The sequence below is a fragment of the Pleurodeles waltl genome, chromosome 11, assembly GCF_031143425.1.
Source record: "Pleurodeles waltl isolate 20211129_DDA chromosome 11, aPleWal1.hap1.20221129, whole genome shotgun sequence".
In the NCBI taxonomy this organism is placed as follows: Eukaryota; Metazoa; Chordata; class Amphibia; order Caudata; family Salamandridae; genus Pleurodeles; species Pleurodeles waltl.
This window is the reverse complement of record NC_090450.1, coordinates 469,586,424-469,604,665: the sequence shown is the minus strand read 5'-3', so window position 1 is coordinate 469,604,665 and position 18,242 is coordinate 469,586,424.

Here is an 18,242-nt window from a genome sequence, read left to right as displayed (position 1 = left end):
TAAATTCTTTGTATAGATCCACAGGTCGTGACCCATCCTGAGAATACACACATAAACTCAACCGGCTGCTTTTCACAATGGCAACTCTCTTTCTACTGTAACTTTGCATTGAGAATCATTCAATCTAACAGCTCTTTCCGACTTACTCTTTTGTGGTTTCACAGACGCATGAACCCAATCAATTCTTCACTTCTTCACAACGTTCCAGTCTCTAATTAAATCAATTATTTCTATGAGATTTTTTTCTCCATGGTACAGTGCTTTCTTTTTGCAATTCACATTCTGTCAATCACATTCTGTAGGCTTCCTGAATTTGCTTTCTGTTTAAATTTACATCAGATTCATCAACCAAGCACTTAAGTTTTTCATATGGTGTGGAGTGGGGTGGAGGATTGGAGTAGAATGGATTGTGGTGGATTGGACTGAGTGGGTGGACTGAATTGAAGTGGGTTGGATTGGAGTGGGGTGGATTGGATTGGTGTAGGATGGATTAGATTGGTGTGGACTGGATTGGATTGGATTGGAGAGAGGTGGAATGGATTGAAGAGTGGTCGATTAAGGTGATTTGGAGTGGTGTGGATTGGACTGAAGTAGGGTTGGTTGATGTGGACTGGATTGGACTGGAATGGGGTGGATTAAAGTGGATTGTATTGGAATGAGATGGACTTGGGTGATGTGGGTGGTTTGGATTGGAGTAACTTGGATTAGGTAGTGGTAGACTTGATCGGCATTGGGTGGATTAGGGTGGGTGGTTAGGATTGGAGTGGGTTGGAGTGGGTTAGATTGGAGGGGGTGGAACAGAATGGAGTGGGATTGAACTGGAGTAGGTGGATTGGACTGGAGTGGGGTGGACTTGAGTGGATAGGGGTGGGGCGGAGGTGTATTGGATTGAGGTGAGGTGTATTGGATTGGAGTGGGGTAGATTGGACAGGGCTAGATTGGATAGGTGTGGCTGGATTGGGCTGCAGTAGTTTGGATTGTGGTGGATTGGTAAGTGGTGAATTGGGATGGAGTGCAGAGGATTGGATTGGGTGAGGTGGACTGGATTGGATTGTGGCCGATTGTTTTGGATTTTGTTGTGTTTTTGAGGATTGTGGTGGGGCAGGTCGGAGTGGAGCAGGACAGAGTGGGGCACGTTGTTTTGGATTAAATTGGGGCATATTTAAATGGGCAGACTGAAAGGGATTAAAGTAGGGCAGATTGAAATTGATTGTAGTGAGGCAGGTTGTTTTGGATTGAAGTGGCTGATTGGAGTGGGGCAGATTATGTTGGACTGGAGTGGGGCAGATTATTTTAAATTGGAGTGGGGCAGATTATTTGGGATTCAAGTGCGTCAGATTTAAGTGGGGCAGATTGTTTTGGATTGGAATGGATCAGATTGGAGTGGGACAGATTGTTTTTGATTGGAGTGGGGCAGACTGCAGTGGGCCACATTGTTTTGGATTAGAATGAGGCAGATTGGAGTGAGGTAGATTGTATTAGGGTGGATTGGAGTGGGTGCATTAGATTGGAGAGGGGTGCATTGAATTGGAGTGGGGTGGAGTGGATGGGAGTGGGGTGGAATGGAGTGGGGTGAGGTGGAATGGATTGGAGTGGGCGTTTTGTTTTGGATTGGAGTGAGGCAGATTGTTTTGGAATGGAGTGGGGCAGACCTGAGTTGGGTGGATTGGAATGGGGCAGATTGTTTTGGATTGGAGTGGGGCAGATGGGAATGGTGTGGATTGGAGTGGGGCAGATTGTTTTGCATTGGAGTACAGCAGACTGCAGTGGGGAAGATTATTTTGGATTGGAGCAGATTGTTTCGAATTGGAGCGGGGCATATTGTTTTGGACTGGAGTGGGGCAGATTGGAATGGAGCAGGTTGTTTTGGATTAGAGTACAGCAGATTGGAGTGCAATGGTGCAGACTGTTTTGGATTAGAGTGGAGCGAATTGGAGTGGGGCAGTTTAGACTGGGGTGGGTTTGAGTGGAGTGGATTGGGGTGAGTGTTTTGGATTGCAGTTGGGTGGATTGGGGTGCGTTAATGTGGGGTGGATCGGGGCGGGTTGTAGTGGGGTGGATTCGAGTGGGGTGCACTGGGGTGTACTGCACGATTATGTGTTAAGCATCATATCAGAAATTACACATAATAAAGGAACAATGTCGCTTTGCAATATTTTAGACAAGACAATAGTCATCTTTTGAGAAGAGCACCCACGAGGAAAAACAAAAGAAAAGGAAATCTATGTGAAAAGTGAGAAAAAATAACTTTACAAAATAAAAGAAAATACATTATAATTTGGTTGGTCCTGCTGGCCACATCTGTGCCAGTCACAAGCCTTCTGTTTACAGGCACTGGAAGTTAAAAAGAACAAAATAGTACCTATTTAAGAAAAGTGGCGCGGCACACAGTGCCACATTTCTTGTGCTCCTTAGTGCCCCCCTTACACCACCATTTGGGTAGTTAGGGGTCTACCATCAAACATTTTGACTCTAATCTTGCAAAGCACACAGAGGCTCATTGCAAACAATGGAAGTCTCCTTTTAACGCCTGCTCTGCGTTAAAAGTGCCGAAAACAATGGCTCAAGGAAATCTCTTAGATTTCCTTGCCCCATTTTTTTGGCCCTCCTAATGGGAGAACGCCCCCTTTGAATACATTATGCCTGGCGCAGGCATAATGTAGCACAAACAGTTACAAAGTTGTGCGTCTTTGTAAATATGGTGTGGCTTTTTTGGCCTTCTAATGCCACATTAGCGTCAGAAAATGATGCTAATGTGGCATTGGAATGACACTAGGTGCTCTCAAATATGCCCCCATATCTGTGGGACTCAGGGCTAACCCATCTGGATCAATTTGAAGGAACCAAATTACCCACCCCCACACTACATTATCCCTCTAGTAGCTCAGGCAATTGAGTAACACTTGCCAATGGTCTTGACCAATGAACTTCCAGGCTAAGGGTAATGTTAAGGGTAGATAACTAAAGATGAAACCTAATAGGACACCCATCTATATTGTCATGCGGTCAGGCACTTTGAACATCTTGTCCTGATACTTATCCGGGTCTAAAATCTACAGTAGAGATACTTGAGTGGGGTGCTTTTATTGACCAGTATGACGTTTGCATTTTTTTTCAGAAGACTTGGAGTACTGTTCTAATTTTCAGGTCTGGGTTCATTAGCTGTAGCATACCAGCTCCAATAAAGGAAAATGGCCACCCAAATATTATCTGGATACAAATATCACTAAACTGTGAATAGGGAACTATATGTAAACTATTATGATATCCCAGGAGTTATTGTGACCCCTTTAACAGGACATAAACGTATAATTTATAGCATCTAAAATTGATCTGTGAAAGGGCGAGCGGTGAATACAAAATGCTAAATCAATTCGAGGCACATAGGTTCTCGTGTGTAGTGAGTCCTAATTATTGCAGAAGTCAATTTCAACACCCAATTGAACCTCTAAATAGTAGTGAGAATGTAGTTACAGAAGAAGATGATGAGAGGTGGGCTATACCACAGCTTGACCACCCCCTCAAAATGGTCTATTACTGCTCTACAAGAGACCTCTCAAACTGAACCCAAGGACTCAGAGCATGTAATAGCCGAGTCTATTGAGACCATGGAGATCGTCACACTTACAAACAAGCATTTGCAATGTAATGGGTCTCGTGTTTGTTCGAGTAAGAGCTATTTGCGTTGTAATTTCTGAACTGGACATTTCTTGCCACATCAACTGAAAATAAAAAGTAAAACAGAAGTTTGCTTGCAGTATTATCGGCAACAATGCAATTATCCATGTAACAGAGTCAATGTGATGCACATTGCTGGACTACTGCCCAGTGAGATCGTGCTGCGTTTGAAATAAATAGAAAAAATAAGTCCAGAAACCATATGGAAAAGCCAGAGCCTCGTAAGTTTTCAGTAGGTGGCCGGTGCACTCGAGGAGGGCTAAACACCGGAAAAGGCATGACGTATGCATGCCTTCCACTGATGAAAGCAAGCGAATTTTAAAAGGCAAGCCCACGAAACCAATGGAAGTGATGGGCATGACATGGTGTGGTTAAAAGCCCACAGAGAGATTACAGCAGGGACAGAGTGCTTTGCGCTCGACCCTAAAAATAAGAAGGTGGGTTGGGAAATACGGAGGAAGGGAACTGCACAGCAAAACAAATAGATATAAGTATCTACAGGGGTATGAATGCCTTACCTTTCTGATTTTTGAGTAGTGGTATTCGCTGCAAGGGTGAATGTTTTTTTTGTTAATCATTTTATGTTTTTTATTGTTGGTTCCAGGGGAATGTCAGCATGAAAGCAGTAACATGAGCCACAGCCCAGCGTCAGAGGCCCCAATGCACTCAGTCGCAGGGAAAATTTGCATTGATTAGTGAGTGCACAGAAAATAGGATTTAAAACGGAAAGGTGGAGTGAGATAGGGAGATTTTTTTTAAAGGCGAGATCGATAGGCTAATGGTGAAAAAATATTATAAAAATAACACAAACCACTCCCCAAACCACTCAAATATACCCCCAACCCCCAAGTCTGAAACCAATTTGAAATTCGGTTCACAGAGTCGCCATGTCACAAAACAGGTTGGCAGGAAGTAAACAATTCCAATTTGCTCCCATACGAGCAAACAAAAAACATCCTTCCAACTTATTATTTTCAGTTGAAGGGCACATTTTATGTTTTTTTCACCCCAATCTCTGTATTGGACAAAAGTGTTTGCGTCTCCCCCGTTCTCCAGCCCACTAATACACTGTGATGTTTATTACACAAACAACTGCTGTCCCTGTACTGTCTCCTCCTTTGCCTCCCCCCATTTTATTATTTGTGGTGTTCGCTCCTGTATGACAACCCTGCTCTAAAGAGAGAAATAAATATATATTTTTTTTAATGTTTCACCGCTGGAAGGCTGCAAAAAGTTTAGGTGGTCAGAAGAAAAAGAACAAAACTCCACCATTTTAATATGACAAACACGAGTGATGAATATACTTATGCAAATTCACGATGTGTTTTCTCTCGCCCTCTCTCCCTGCAAAAGTTAACTGTAAGTTAATGTTACTCAGCGAAAGTAGGAGCCTACACTGGTCCGGTTAATGGCTTAGGTATTAACTGACACTAAGGATGCATACAAACACAAGAGTCTTTGTGGGCTGTGAGCAAGATTTATGGCTCAGGAGCGACTGGAGCTGTAAACAAGGAGAAAAGGCACATCTCGGCCGCTCTGCGCCACTTCAGTTCTTGCCCCGGGGATGGCATCATATCATGAAGGGAATTTGTAAGGCCAGTGCTGTTGGTGGGCAATTCAGCACCATTGTTAACGTATCTGGGCTCAAAAGCAGTAACTTGAGAGCCCCCCCTTGCAAAGCACATCGAGCCCCCCCTAACCCCTCCGACCCAGCCAGGAGTCCGTCCGTGCACACTGCTGGCCACTGCATGGTGCTTTACTGTGTGCTGCACATGGGCCACCTGGCGCGATGGGGCTAATGTTATGAAGCATGAAGGCAGGCGTGTGTATGAACTTAGGTGCGTGGCGAGCAGTGTTTTAGCCACCGAAGCGCAGCGTATGTTCATACCTCCTGGAAGTAGCTGTATTTTCATGTTTCGGAATAGCGGGGGGAGGGGCATTGGCGTGTGTAGGAATATTCAAGACAAGAATGAAACCTATTGGCACTTATCTACGTAAACGGCAAAAGTGCAATTAACTATGAAACATCGTCGATGTTATGCAAAGCGCTCGACTTCTGCCAAGCGAGATCGCGCTGTGAACAAAAGATAACAAGCACCCACACTGTTGAGGTGAAACAGGCGAATGCCAAAAAAAAGTCCCTCACAGAAGAGATAAACAGGACATAGCGCAATTACACAGTACTTTGTGCTGCTCTCAAAGTGAAAAAAGGCAGGACAAAGAGGCAGAACTGACCACTAGCAAGCAAGAATTTTTTAAGGACACTGCAACTAACAAATCAAAATGCTGGAACTCACTCTATTGTATACTTTAGTATACAGCAGGCCGAACGCTAACGCTCGACCTTAAATCCAAACGGCACAAGCAGAATTATGTATATTTTAGTAGTCCTTCGACTATGGAAAGATGTATATATATATATATTTCTTACAGAAAGAGGGTCAAGGTACTTTTCAATCTGTTGTGTAAGTTGGAAATGGTCGTTATCAAGGTAGACAGGAAGGTTTTACTAAAAATTGTAATAATTTTATTAATGCTCACATATTCAAATGAAATTGGAGGCATTTCATGTTTGCAGTAGAGCTAGACATTAGTAAATTGATTTTAAATTTAGTGCTAATAGATTTAAAAATTAAACACAAAAGGTCTCACAAATGAATCCCATGCAGCAGATTAGGAACTGAACTATATTCTAGTGGCACAGGATGGGAAGATGCAGCGAATGGTCCCATTCTTATCAGCATCTGTGCAGAACATGAAGAAAACAAGGCATTTCAAATGGATTATGTCTCCAGCCCCAGTGCTAAAACAACATATGCAGAATAATGCATTAGGATTACAACCATATTAAAACTTTCAGCCAAAACAATCAGTAATTGATAACAATTTTCCACAATTTGCAGCTAAACTCAGAGGGCCCAATGAAGTACCTAAACGGAGAGAAGGATTGCATTCCAGGTACAGTCCTGGAGGTAGATCAGAATGACAAGGATGGTCCATATGTGGAAGGAGAGGTTAATGGCCATCCAGTATAGTTTGTGATTGTTAAAGGTGTTACCAGATCCATGTTTAGACCAGTGCAAGTACTAGACTTACCCTTCTTGGAAAAATACATCTAAGTTGTAGGCTTTTCAAATAAGCAAATGTCTAGTAGTTTGACAGCAAACATCCCTATATAAATTCGATCAACTACAAATAATATTGAGTTTATAATGCATGAGACAAATCTACTCAAACTGTTGGGTTGTGATCTTTTGTGCAAGTTAAGTTGCATAAATTATTGATTGCACTCCAGATGGTGTTTTTATTCAGACAATAAATGATTCTGTCAACTTTAAACTAAAATCTCAAGAAACAAACTGGGCACTTTGAGAGAAGTCCGTGGGAGTCCATGTAACTCACCTATACTGGGCTAGGGTAAAACAAATTGCAACTGCAGAATAGTACAAGACCTGCGCAAAATAAATGATACAGTGATCCCTTGTTGTACCGTGGTATTGAATTTGCAGTGGTTTTATTTCAAATTCCAGCAGATGCAGGGTTATTCACAGTGATTGATCTGGATTCAGCATTTTGCTCTTTTGATCTTGATGTGAAAAGTCAAATTCTTTTTTGCAATCAGATTCCAGACTATAATCCTCATTTGGTGTAGGACTCAATCGCAATATAATGAGAGTCCTTCAATCTTTTTCCAAATACTCAAGAAATATTTAGAACATTTAAAATTACCTTATGACTCAGTACTGGTGTAGTTTACTGAGATTTGGGTTGTTGCAGCAAACAAAAATATAAGAGTTGTAAATTGGACAAAGTTGGATTGCTAAATAATTTGAATTTAAGGTGTCCCCCAATAAATTGCAATATTGTAATAAAGAAGCCATTTATTTGAGCCATAAAATTGGGAAAAGAAATGAGCAAGTAGCCTAAGGAATGTATCTATGCGATTTTAAGACATAACCCTCCTTCAGCACAGAAAGAAGTAAGGATGGTTCTAGGAATGGTTGACTAGTGTCATCAGTAGAATTCCAACTTTTCTTGGATTGCGAAGCATCCACAGGGGCTGACATACAATGATTAAATCGATCCGGTACCCTGGGATGATGAATGGGTGAAACCCTTCCTAGCGCTGCGACCTTCTTTGTGTACGGTACCCACACTAGGAACGACTGACTACAAGAAGGATTTTTTAATGTTTTGTTGTGCAAAAGTAGTGTGTTTCTATTCTCAAACAAAAGCATGGTGATGCAGAAAGGCCAATTGCATATTTTTCCGCACCTTTAAATCACAGAGCAGTAGTCCTCCCAGGCTGTATGAAAAATGGTGCAGCAACAGTTGTAGCAACTGTTCAGAGTAGGGCGACTGGGGTAAATGTTTTAAAGTTTGTATAAACATAATATTTTGACTGGAAGAGTACCCTTTCACTGCAAACCTAGGCTAGACTCACACAGACATATTTGCCCTATTGTGCAAAGTTGTGTGTGTGAGACGTTCGCTGCCTGACGCAAGGGAGATACCAGGATAGTGCCATATCTCTGTAAATATTGAGAATTCCTTTTTTCTACTGTCACACTATGCAGCACAGCAACTTTGAGTGATGTGCTGTGTTGTGTGAAAGGTTTGTAACTCTGGGCCTTGTAAATCTGGGCCCAACTCTGTTTAACTATGTGACTGCTCTTCCTGATACAGACTCTCCATGGCAATTCTGTTGGTGAATGGTGGAGACTGTTGGAGATGCTCAATGACACTGACGCTAAACTCTGCGCACTGCTGCAGGAGCTGCTCAGGAGGCAATGAAGCATCGGAGTCTCTATGCCTCAGTAGGAGCAGTAGGCAAGAGGCAAGACAGCACCAGGCTCGAGTGATGGCAGACAGGGAGCCCATGCAGCAGAAGAAAGGCCGCAGAGGTGTGCAGAACGCAGAGTGCGTTAGGCAAAGGCGGCATTCTTCAGGCATGGATGTAGCTCACCAAGGGTAGCGGGTGTGGATTGCACCATAAGGGCCTACCTGCCATTCTACACAGCACTACTCTCAGGATCTGGGGGAGTCAACCCCGCCGCCTCCCATAATATCCAGCGAGGTGATTGTAGGACATTGCAGGACTGGCAAGTCCTGCAAAGTACTGAAATCACTGCACTTTTAGACCTCTTAATTACCCCCTCATCCCACCGTGCCCTCCTTGTTCCAGCAGCATATGACAGAAGGGCACCATTGGGGGAAGCACTTACTGCATCAGATGAAATGAGTGTAACTCGCACCTGAGGTGAGACAGGCTTTTGGGGCTCTCAGGCTGAGGGGATGGACCACAGATGGACTTTTGAAGCCGCAGGGCTCTCCCTGACCAACAAAGCCTCTCTTCTTACCTTAGCCTTAGTCTTGTCTCCGGAATATACTCAGAAAGAACTGCAGAGAGCCTTCAGCTGCATCTAAGATGGTGTCCACAACAGCGATGGTAATGGACAATCCTTCCCTCTTTTACTGCCTCTCCTTAATTTTTTATTGTGACTAGCACCATCCTTACAGGACATGGTAATACTGAGCAGGGCCCCCGACAGATGCCACCACTTTAATGAAGTCTAGGAAGATTGGTGGGCCCATCCCGAGCAGGCCTGCCAGGAGGAACCCTTCCACACCTCCCTTAAAACCAATGCACCCAATTGGCACTTCTGAGCCCTCCGTGACTCTCATGGGGAAAAGGTCCAGCGGGCAGCCTCAAGGAGGTCTACTGGTTGATACCAACACCCAGCAGGACACTCTTTTCACCCCTACCATTTCATCTCACAGCTTTCAATCAAACATCTACACTAACTTTAGCTTCTTGAAAGATGCTGGAGCCGGGCTTTACTCTAACAACAATGGCTTAACAGTACTAAAGACCCGCTGGAACCAGAAATTCTTACACACCTCTGAGAGAGGGGCCTACCCCAACTTGTTGCTTTGCCCTGAACTACAACCTCAGCTCAAGGACAGCATGAATGCAAAGAGGGTAACATCCACTCCTCTGTTATGTGTTCCCCAGCCTGGTACCCGCTGAATAACTAGGCAACACACAGAGCTGTAAATCACATGTTTTTATTCCTCTGCATGTACCTGTGAACTCAAAGATTCTAAACCAAGCTTTCATTACATCCTATTCTAGCAATTACGTCACACTGATACTGAATCCTTGGGGAGCTAGAAACGTTCCATTCTAATTCATGCAAGACACTACAACCTCTATAACCAAAAGGAAAGTAGAACTAATGACCAAAAGGATGGACAGTTTATGGAAAGGAACAACAGAACAACTGATCAAAGCACTTTCAAGCCCAAGCCTTCTTTCTCTGACCTCTCCACCACAAGAATGAGAAAACATGCTCAATTCCAGGTTTGCTATCACAGGATACACGACAATTGAGCCAGCTGTAGAAATGGAGACAAACCATTCTTTTGCTCTAGGGGGGAAAATGACAGGATCTCAACATTCAGCAAAAGGTGGGTCGCAAACCTCTTATAGAAATCCCATTGCCCCCATGGACTCAGGCATGGCCTTGTCCAGTGCATCATCACTGTCAACCCAGCTTAGGCAGCAGGAAGAGTTAAACTTAATGGCACAAAGCAAGCCAACTGCATCAACAGCTGCAACAGAGCTGCCTTGAGGCCTCTCTTAAGAAAGAGCATCAAGATTCAAAAGAACCGTAGGTGGTACAGCTCCTTTCTCATGACCAAAGAATGGGAGTAGATGGTAGCATCGTACGCACAAGGCTTACCCCCACAAGCACCACACAAGGCATTAAATTTAAAGGCACTAATCCTGAAATAGAGAGAGATGATGGCACAGAAACAAGCACCGCCTGGCCATCTCAATTTACAGTTATGCAGTAAACTGTGGGCACCCTACAATACCAGTCGAATTAAATGGATATTCAGATTTCACTCCGCAACACATTGGTGACTTACGTCGCGGGTATTGAAGGGAAATTGGGTGATATCAACAACCTTATTAAACTTGCACAGGGTAAAGCACATGCATTACAACAAAACTGCTCCTGTGTGCCAGTTCTGAATAAGTTAATTACCCTCCCCGCTATGCTGACCAACTTACTCAAGGACATAAAGCAAACTACCTGTCCAAAAACAACCAATGTAGCGACACAATCTATGGCCCATGATGGCAAACAGGAATCACAAGGGGAAATAAGCATCCCTCTTCAAAAGTTGCCACTACCAGGCAGCGTGGGCCAAATAACTCAGGCGACAACGAAGCAAGAAGACCCAAACCCAGGAGACATTTGGGCTAGCCTAAATATAAAATTGCCAAACTTTCCTGAGGGGGCTGGACAGATTAACAAAAGTGCTATCTCAGAGAATGAAATGGAGAGAAGGCTGGAATAAAAAATGCAACATAACTAACCTCCTCTAGGAATATTCCATCTTTACCATAAGGCATTGTAGGAATAGGGATAAACTTACATCTCCTATCTGGCAATTTCCAACATAACGCAATAACCTGAGCAAGTGCTCAGAAGTTGGCTGCCTCGAGGATCTGGCTGAGAAAAACAGAGAATCGTTAAACAAGCAGAGCTGCAGTAATTTGAACACAAAGGATGCAAACAACCTCGATCATCTAGGTGAGAACTTATAGAGCTCAGGACCTGGAATCAGCTCATTGCCAAGAGCAGTAGCCCCACAGCCTGGAGGCACAAAGAGCACAATCATAGGGACTGCCCGGAAATTAAAAGCATGCCAGGAACCACACTGAGCAGTGCACATGAAGGAAGTTTTCAAATACCAGTGTGGGTAGCCCCAAGAACGGAAGAGCCCCATGAAAACCATGAACAAACCAGCACGGCAGCTCTCAAAGTCAATGCCCTGCCAGGAAAATTACCAGTAAACTGGCTCATTTACTTTTCTCTGGAGATACTACCCCACTAAAAGAGCTAGAACCTAGCATAATATGGGATGACCTACAGACTGAGCAAACTGACCAACTTGTCACAAATGTAGAAACATTCTTGCCCACCTATAAATCAAATGAGAAACACAGCGTTGTAAAAAGAGGCAACATTTAAAGCTGCTAGCCTCAATCCCCAATTTGGCACTCCAAAAGTCAACCGACCTGATCTCAATAGAATTTATCACGACAGAAAGACCTACAGAGAATGAAGCAACCAACACAAGCTGGTGATCAGTCAATTTTCCTCAGAAGATACTAAATGAAAGGTCAGCTCTTTGGAAATAGGGCATAAATCTCAGGCCATTTATCAAACCAGGGAACTCCCTCCCTTTACTACCTGAGATCTTAACAAAGGATAACATTTGCTTGTGTGCTGCTACATACTCAGTCCTCAAGGGAGCATTGAATAAATCACAAGGAGCTTCCTCCAGTGTTATGGCTGGGCTATGTTCACACGCTCTTGGGCAGTCTGATCAATATTGCTGATGGCTCTTTCGCGCACTGCACAACCTGCGCACCTTGTGACACAACCTAGATAATAGTGTCAGGATCAAAGCAACACCCTAATCCCTTCGTCTGTGCTCCTGGAATGAAAATGGCCTTCCATGCAAAGCACTGGATCTAGCAGTTTTTATATACTTGCAATCCTTCAACATTTTTCTCTTGCAGGAAATGTGGCTTGAAGACCCTTTCCATCTACAGGGCTTCACAACCTTTCTTGTGCCAGCCTGTAAAGAAGCAAAATATGGCCACTTTGGGGCGGCCTAGTGATAGACATTTCTGCATCGAGGATAGGCATAGGCAAAGAACTACACTCCAATTCATCAGCCATGAGCGCAATCATCTTTTCAGTTAGCTGCCAGGATGTCAATATTCAAGTCACAATCATCAATGTCTGCATGCACCATAAAGGCAAGAAAAGAGACACCAGAGTGCTGGTGGAGGAAATTCTAAGGTCTCAGCAAGAACAAAAGATCACTGAGCTTATGGTATTCTGAGACTTCAATCTTCACTTTTTGGGCCCCTCCTCAGTTGAAGATCTTATATCAGCACAATTCTCACACTGGAACATATCATCTCAAGGGAAGAGCAGACCTGGCAAATTAAGTAAAACCAGCAGGTCACTATTGGGTAATTTCGAAAATCTAAACATACCTGCTGTAAACAGTCAGTTCCCAGGGGATAACTGGCTGCCCGCTTCATACCACTCCAACTCCGCCAGCTCCACAGTAGATTACACTTATTTCACTGGACTATTACTAATCCACGTATCTTTATTTCATCTTGGAGAAAGGGAGGGCAGTAATCATCTCCAACAAGAGGTGACCCTTGAGGCAGCTACTGAAGACTTCCAACTGTTGGTGGAAATGAATGGTTCACCGTTTACCATCAACAATAAGAGGATCACAACTTCTCCCTCACCTATGTACGGCCTGCTATACTCAGCAAAGGGGCTACTTTATCAACTCTCATTAACCTCTGATACTGCCATAAAAACCTGATGCAGTTCACGAAAGTGCTAGCTGAGGAATCTGCAACATAAGTATGTGCAGGGGTCCAAAAACAAAGCAACCAACACCTTCAGTTTATCACCACGGCAAACTTTAAGCAGTTACAATAATTAAAAAGCCATAAAAAGGCAATAAGAAATCTTCATCAAAGTCTGGGTGGTGCCCAGCAAAGAGAAAGATTAAGGATGAACAAAAATCTATTAAAAGTATTTAAATGGACCATAAAAAAGCAACAGGAAGACACATTATGGGCCAAAGTCTCTGTGATGTAAAGAACCATGATAGTGCTTGTTTCCGTGCAATACTAAACAGGCAGCTCTACTTCAGTCAGGGGGATCAGCTCGCACCCAACAGAGGACCATCTTAATCAGCCAGCCCTTTCAGGTCCCCCGAGAGTGACAAGCAAGGAACAACCGGCACCAGACAACAACCGCTATGCATCAAGGGGAGTTGGTGAATCAACCCCTCTCCCTCAAGCAAAAGCGATGTGGCTCAACAGCACTTTCCAGATAAGTGTTGAACAAATCAAAAGGCAGATACCAAAGGACAGAAGAGAAGAGAATACTGGTCCCAATGGTATTGCCCCAAACCTCTATAATATAGACCAAGCCCAATGGGCCGGGAAAGGGGTGCCAGTCTTTAACCAAGTCTGTATGGAAGGCTCACTACCATCCTGATGGAGAGGGTTGATAATATCACCGCTCTTCATAGCAGGAGACAAAACATCTGCCAAACGCTATTTCTTTTTCACACTTATCTACAATGAAGCAAAATATTTTACAGGAATGCTGCTATACGTGTGAGTGGACTGGGCCTTTGAGAATGCCATTATGACCGCCAATCAAACAGACTTCTCAAGAACAGCTAGCACCATATCCAACATAATGACCCTATCACTCCTGGTAGATAAAGTAAAAAAATCGAGACATCCACTGCATTTGTGCTTCATCAATTACAGGTCAGCTCTCAATACTATGGCAGATGCTAGCATCCTGGAACATTCCACTAGTTTTGTTAAGCCCATTAATTTGCCTACATATTAATATACAGGTCCAAAATAAGCTGGCCTCATGATGCCCCCGTCTATATGCATCCCAACCACCAAAGGACTGAAGCAGGGGCGTGTATTGGCACCTACCCTGTTTATTCTCTTCCTCGCCAATTTAATAACAAAGCTGAACATTGACGATTCACAAGACCCCAAACTAGGCAGAATGGCCCTTTCCAATCTCTTATATCCAGATGATCTGGTCTTAATAAGTTTAACCCAGATGGGGCTCCAGCCATTGCTTAATATTGGGCAGGATTACTATGGAAATAACCTAGCCATCAATTTTGAAAAAACAAAAACTATGACAATCAATGGTGCAAGGAGAAAACCTTTTGTTAGGGTTTGTGCACAGCAAAGAGCATGTCCCCTCTCACTGCACTAGTGGGTTCTGTAATAGCTCCCTTTTAAACTTACTATTGAAAGCCTTTCTTGTTATCTCACCTTCCCCCTCCCCCCCCTAGGCTTCTGTGTATGTTGTTTAATGTGCTGTTTTGTTTACACATTGGGCCTTGCTTTTACCAAGGCTTCTTTAAAACACTCCTCTCTAGGCCATGTGTTAATTTAACTCATTTGCATAATAACTGAAACTCTGCACACCTTTCAAGAACATGTGCAGCATGTGAGGACCACACCCAGCTCTTCAAACCACACCGAGCTCTGCACACCTTTCAAGAACATGTGCAGCATGTGAGGACCACACCCAGCCCTGTCTATAAAAGGCAGCCCCCGAGCCTCACCCAGTGCTTGTGCTCGTCTACCTCCCGCTTACCTGAGGACAGATCCCTCGGCGCTGGCACTCCTGCTCTCTACAGACTTTCATTGGCTTCAATGGGCGCAGCTGCTGGCTCTTCCTTCTTCCGGTTTCCGGTTCCTCCTTGCCTCAGCCTCTCTCCTACAAGCAACCTGCAAAAGAGAAAGAAGACAAGGTTAGACTGATCAGTATCTCTTGCCAGCAACAAGTAAGTGCAAAACTTTTATTACCTGAAAGAACTTTGACAACAATTTCTGGATTCGTGTATAGACAATTTGAAACAAGATACCTTCCACGAACATTGTGATTCTAACTCTTTGTTACAAGAATACTTTGCGGAACTTTGTGAAGCAAAATTTTTTTTTTTTTTATGGAACTTTTAAGAATCGAACCGTGGAAACCATTAACAGCAAGGCAAACAGTAAATCAAGGACTTGCACAAATTACATGCTGTATTTTGACGTAAAAGTACAGTATTTGTTTTATAAAAGATTCCGGAAATATGGGAAAAGTGAGTCTGCTATTGGGAATTTAGGCTTTAGTTATATTAAGATGAATGTTTGATATTGGTAATTCTGATAACGGTATTTGTTTAATGTTTTAGAAGCTTTAGAGTATTAGAAAGCACATCCCAGAGCAGTAACACATTCCAAACCTGGAAACTAGAGACCAGGATCCAAGAGGTACTTTTAGAAGAAAATTTCTAATAAATAAAGCGATAGTCAGGAACCCAGTTAGGAATAGGTTGTACTTATCTGTTCTTTGTTTATGTTTCATTAGGCACCAGTTTCTACAGAAGTCAGAGAGGGCCGCAGATTTGTGCAGCACTTCAACAGTGGAAACGCAAGAACGGTGTTGTCTCTTTATTTTATTTTATCCACTTCCCCCCTTCCCTTGAGCTTCTGTTCTTAGTGCACTGTTTTAAAAACTAGTGTGCTGGAACAAGCAGTTTCAGGGTGGGGTCGGATTGTCTTCAACCTCCATCAGAACTGAACAAGGACTCAGGTGAGCTGGGCTTTGACAGAAGCACAAGCCTTAAAAAAAAAAAAAAATTCAGTTCTGGTGGACGATGAATATCGGGGAAGAAATAGAGGGCATTGACGTCACGGATATGGCGCAGGCCCTAAATGAGGACTTGGCTCATAATGAATCAGTGTCTGGCATCTTGCAACATATGCAAGAGGAAATAGAGAGATTAAAGATGGAGAATACCTCTTTAAAACAGGATTTAAGCAGGTATAAATTTAGGGTATCTCAGTGGAACACAGCTTTTACGCCTTTGTTTAAAATCTCCTCAGAGACAGGGGCGCCATCAAAACATACAACTTTGCCTCCCCCAGTTGAGGTCACTGTTAATGTTCCTAATGCTGTGCCCTTAGCAGCACCTGAACGTTTTCATGGAGATAGTAACAAATTCCATGTTTTTATCAATCAATGTCAATTACACTTCGTTTGTAAGCCACAACAGTTCCCTACTGATGCTACGAAAGTGGCATTCGTCTTGTCTTATTTGGGTGGCACAGCAGCCAATTGGTCAATTCCTTTCGTGGAGAGAGATGATCCCATCCTCCATAATTGGAATCAATTTAAACGTACCATGACCAGCCTTTTTGCAAAACACACTTTCATGCAGGCAAGTGATAATGAGCTTTTAAATCTGAAACAAGGTAACAAGGATTTATTGACCTATCTCACTAGTTTTAATCGTTTACTCACCGAGACACAGTGGCCAGAAGAAAAGCGTGTCTCCCTTTTCTATAAAGGTTTGAGAGACGAATTAAAAGACGCGCTGGCTCATATCGTTGATTTGCCAGAAGACTATTGGGACTTTGTAGATTTAGTTGTGAAATTAGAACATAGACTAGGAGAAAGAAAGGGAGATAAATACAAACTGGAATCACGGTTAACTTTTATTAGACACGAGAAGAAAGACCTAGATAATAAACTCCCTGAACCTGAGCCTATGCAAATAGGGACACTCAGAGGTCCACTCACATCAGAGGAAAAAGAAAGAAGGAGAAAACTTCAATTATGTTTACATTGTGGAAGGGCAGGTCACTTTGCCAGAGAATGTCCAGTAAAGCCTAAAAATCCACGAAAGGGTGCTGTTTCCTCCACCTCCTCAACTGAATCGGGAAACGATTAAGCTCGACAAGGGGAGAGGTTACTTGTTCGAGAAAACATCTTAATCAAACCTCTAATGCTGCAGCCTTCATGGTACCGCACATACCTAGACATTTCATAATTCAGGTCGTTTTAATTGTTACTACCCAAGTGAGGCATTCTCTCCCTGTCCTACTGGACTCAGGCGCGACAGGAAATTTTGTGGATAATAAGTTAGCTGAAAACTTAGGACTTCCTATGTGCCTAAAGCCTTGTCCAGAAGCAGTATGTGCAGTGGATGGGTCAGAATTGACCTCTGGATTAATCACAAAACAAACAAGTCCACTTGTTATGGTCTGTCAGAACGGGCACACAGAGGTGATTAGCTTTCATCTGATAAATACTCCTAATTTTGGTTTGATTCTCGGGGTACCCTGGTTAACAACTCATAACCCAAAAATTGATTGGGTGAATAGAACTGTTACTTTGGATTCCTCTTTCTGTAGAACCAATTGCTATCAAGAAGCAGGTACAGAACAGAGCACAGTATTACACTGTGCTAGTGTTACACAAGATGAACCAAGTCTCCCTCCTGAATATTCTGACTTTAAAGACGTCTTTGATCCAGTAAAGGCTAGTGTGCTGCCCCCACATAGGTCTTATGACTGTCGTATAGATCTTATCCCAGGGGCCCCTTTACCTAATAACAGAGTATATGCTTTGACTGACGAAGAAACCAAATACTTAAGAACCTACCTAGATGACCTACTACAGACTGGGTTCATCCGTCATTCCACATCTCCGGTGTCATCTCCACTCTTTTTTATCCCGAAGCCGGATAAATCCCTGCGCGCGTGTATCGATTATAGAGGACTAAATAAGGCTACAATAAAGAATAAATATCCTCTTCCTCTAATACCTGTGTTGTTGGATCAATTAAGACATTCTACTGTATACACTAAACTAGATCTGCGGGGAGCTTACCACCTGGTCCGAGTAAAAGAGGGGGATGAGTGGAAGACAGCTTTCAAGACAAAGTTTGGCTTATTTGAGTACACAGTAATGCCCTTTGGGTTATCTAATGCCCCTGCGGCCTTTCAGTTCTTTATAAATGAGGTCCTACACGAATTCCTGGACGTTTGTGTCATAGTATACATAGACGACATCCTCATTTACTCTAAGAACTCAGAAGAACATACCCAACATGTTCGTGCA